This window comes from Rhagoletis pomonella, unplaced genomic scaffold (assembly GCF_013731165.1).
Source record: "Rhagoletis pomonella isolate Grant_MI unplaced genomic scaffold, Rhpom_1.0 Rhpom_scaffold_00001, whole genome shotgun sequence".
Lineage (NCBI taxonomy): Eukaryota > Metazoa > Arthropoda > Insecta > Diptera > Tephritidae > Rhagoletis > Rhagoletis pomonella.
Genome location: NW_023458555.1, coordinates 51509262 through 51513533, shown reverse-complemented (window position 1 = coordinate 51513533; position 4272 = coordinate 51509262).

Sequence of the window (4272 nt, the reverse complement as noted above, 5' to 3'; positions counted from 1 at the left end):
CGATTTCTTCCTGCATCCTTTTTAGTCGATTGGAAGCGATTTTTTTTAAATTTTTATTTCGATCTGGCACCTCAAGCAGAAAGAAGAGCAGAGGGAAGGGAAGAGGGGAAAAATTAACGAATACATTCAAAAGTTGTTAGAGAAAATTGCCAAAGAAAAAGGGGAAGCCTTGAAAAGAAGGAAGCTCGATCTCAAAGAAATAATTAATTGGGAAACCAATATGCTAATTTTAGAAACTATAACAGATGTAAGGAAATAATTCTTTAAAATATGCAGAAAACGAATTTTAAATCATAGACCCAAAATAATTATTATCCCACTATTTGGGATTAAAAACTTCGCCTTGTTTTAAGATAAATTGTTTTCGTCTTTGTATAATAATTATTTACGAGAAATATCTTTGTTCGTATCGCGGGACGATTATTTTCAGAAGGAAATTTGTTTCGTTTTTTCACAATAATTTTATGGGATTTTTAATTATCGTAGATCATTGTCGTCTTGAAATAAACACCCGAGAGACACAAAAATAAAGCTCCCATACAATTATTATAAAACAACGTACATCATTTTCGTCTTGAAATAAACGTTAGGAGAGGATGAACAAGTTTTTAGTTTAACGATTTTCGTCTCTGCAGATGAAAATAACTTTTCCATTGTTCAGTAGAAAATAACAGGGTGCTAGAAAAAAGTCATGAAATACACCCTAAACAAATCCTAGTTTAGGTTGTAGGTACGGTCGAGTACAACATGAAAATAGGTCCCGTATAGTTCCTGAACCCTCCATTTTATTTGTATACCATAAACCGGTGCTTTCGTACTTGATGCACTTCTCTATTAATAGCTTGACTACTTGCCATCCTATTTTAAAAATCGAACAACCTTTGAAAAAAGGATTTATAGACCTTTGAAACAGGGTACAACAATATATTAGGGGAGCTCACGTTGAGTAGCATTTTAGGTGTAAAGTTGCTACGTAGCTATCTTGCACGCATTTTGTTGTTGGAAGAGCAACAAAACGTGTGGTAGATTGCTACGTAGCAACTTTACACCTAAAATGCTACGGAAAGTGAGTACAACTATTGCTAGACTTAGCTTGTTGGGAGTTTTCATCGGTTAAATTTTAATCAGTCCCTATTTTTCTTCGTGTTTTTTTTTTGAACTTTGATCATCGCTAATATTAAAAATTTTTACCAACGTTGCCAAATAAGTGGCAACATTCATTTTCGAAGTTAGGCAACTTAAACAAAAATATGGCCTTGAGTTTATATTATACTAACCTGAACCCGCGGCTCTGCTCGCGTGCTAGCAGAATATTGTATGACAGTCTTATATCTTGTTTGTTAAGGAACGAAATACAATAATAAATTTGGTAGATAGATACTGCGTGCCATATCTCAAGTTCATGTGACTCATTCTTCCGAAGTATAGCTGATAAAAAATCCACGCCTATGGGATATGCCACGCTCCCTTTTTATACCTTTCATGAGCATGAAATGGTATTACAACTTTGGTCCGATGTTTGTAAGAACCAGAATAAGAAGAGATAGACCCATTAAATTGTATACTTAAATGGTCAGAGTGTCGAGCTGAGTCGATTTAGCCATGGCCGTCTGTCCGTCTGTCTGTCTGTCTGTCCGTCTGTTTGTATGCAATCTAGTCTCTCAGTTTTCGAGATATCCGGATGAAATTTGGCAGGTGAGTGTACTTTTATAATGTATTAATCATTTGTCGGTACCGGAAGAATCGGACCTTTATAACATATAGCTCCCATACAACTGATTGTTCAGATATGAGATTTTTCGTTATAACTTCTCCATGTATGCAGCCAGGAACATGCAATTTTGCAATACTTCCACCCATTATCAGCAGAAAACTTAGCGTGAAAATTACAAAGATCGGGTAACTATAACCTATAGCTCCCATACAACTGATTATTCAGATATAAGATTTTACGTTATAACTCCTCCATTTAAGTAGCTAGGAACATGAAATTTGGCACTGTTGTCACTCATTATCAAGAGAATACGATTAATGAAAATAGCGAAGATCGGGTCGCTATAACCTATAGCCTCCATACAACTGATTGTTCAGATATGAGATTTTTTGCCATAATTACTCCATTTATGCAGCTAGGAATATGAAATTTTTGTAATACTTCCACCCATTACGTACTTACAATGAAAATGGGTCGCTATAACCTATAGCCTCCATACAACTGATTGTTCAGATATGAGATTTTTGCCATAACTTCTCCATTTATGCTGCTAGGAACATGACATTTCGCAATATTTCCACCCATTATCAAAAAAATACTTACAGTGAAAATTGCGAAGATCGGGTTGATATAACCTATACCCTCCATATATAACTTCTCCATATATGCAGCTAGAAACATGCAATTTCGCAATATTTTCACCAATTACCAACAGAAAATTTGCAGTAAAATTAACAAAGATCGGGTCAATGTAACCTATTTATATCCTCCATACAACTGATTGTTCAGATATGTGGTTTTACTATAAAACTCCTTTATTTGGACTGCTAAAACAGATTAATTTCGTAAGCTATTCTATAAATAATAACACAAATTCTACTGAGAAAATTGCCAAAATCTATGCTTTATAAGCTTTATCTCTTATACCTCTGATTGTTCGCATACCAGGTATTACGATATATCTCCTTTATGTAGGAGTCTAAACCCATTAAATTGTGTTACCGGTTTACAAACCGATCACACAGTAGTGAAAATCACTTAGATTGGTGCTATATAAGGTATACCTTCCATACCTCTGATTGTTTAGATATGGTTTTTCATATATATATATCTCCTCTATCTATGTATTCTGTAAATATATACATTTTTTTTAATGAGTTTATATCATACCGAATTTAAAATAGTCAAGCTAATAATAGAAAGTGCAGCAAGTATGAAAAAAAACGGTTTTTGGTATTAAAAAAATGGAGAGGTCAGGATTGATAAAAGACCTTTTTCATGTTGTACTCGACCATACCTTCAACCTACACTAACAGCCAGTTTCACCAAACTTTTTAAGTGGAAATTAACTTTAATTTAATTTTGTATATAATTCTCATTTAAATAATTTTCAGTTTCAATAAACTATTTATTTAAGTGAGTAAAAAGTGGTTGTAAAACAGACTAGGCCAGCGAAAGTTTTCCTTTGTACTGAGAGCTTTTGAAAGCTTTGGCACGCTGTGTTGTAAAAGCAGGGCTGGTATACAAGTAAGCAGCAGATACACAATGATCAGGTGATTAAACGTGTAACACCTCTGAGTGTGGTTATTCTGATTTAATTTTTATTTAAATGAAGAGCATAGGTCACTTAAATCAAAATTAAAATTGATTGGTGAAACCAAAAATTCGAAAATTAAAGTAATTTTCACTTAAATAATCTGGTGAAACTGGCTGTAAGTTTTGTTTCGGGTATATTTCATGACTTTTTTTAAGCACCGTGTAATTATACACAATATTTAATTTTACTTCTTCTCTCTTATTTCTTCTCTTTCTCAAGAGACGAAAACAACTTTTTCATTGTTCAGCAAGAGTTATACATTACATTTAATTTTATTTCTTAAAATAATTATGGTCTCTGTTTTAAATGTAAGGCCGGATATAACATATTCTTTTATGAAGTTTTAAATATTTGACGAATTACAGATCCAAAATTTAAATTCACTGATAGTTTTTAGTTCAAGTCACATACAAATAAATAGTTCTAGTTTAAGTTCTAATTTTTTTTTCATGAATTTTGTGCCTGCAAAGCTTTTGCTAAGATCTCATCATGTAGACTACATAATAAATTATTTCATTCTTTGTGAAAGGAATAAGTATGTCAGTATGCTCGCGGCGACATACAAATGTGATATTGCCAAATGTATAAGTTTCTAAGAGAATAGAATAAGAAATTTCGAACTTCCTTAAGAAAGCATTTCCTTGTTTTTTGAATAGCATTTGTTCTTGTTTGTAAACAAGAAACCCGTTTTCGTATTTTCAGTAATGTGTTGTTCTTAAATTCAGTGTAAACAAACCACGTTTGAATTGTTCATGAATTTTTTACTATTTCGCGACCAAGAAAACATTTATCCAACCTTCAGTAAAAATCCTCTCTCCGTGTGGCGCCACTGTAAGAAAATTCAGCCTCCAAGACGAAACGTCCGATAACGGACTGAGGCTGATCGACTTCGTCGGGCCCGAAACATGGCAGTATGCAGTACTAGGTTCAAGCATAAAAAGATCCATCAAGCTACGTGGCT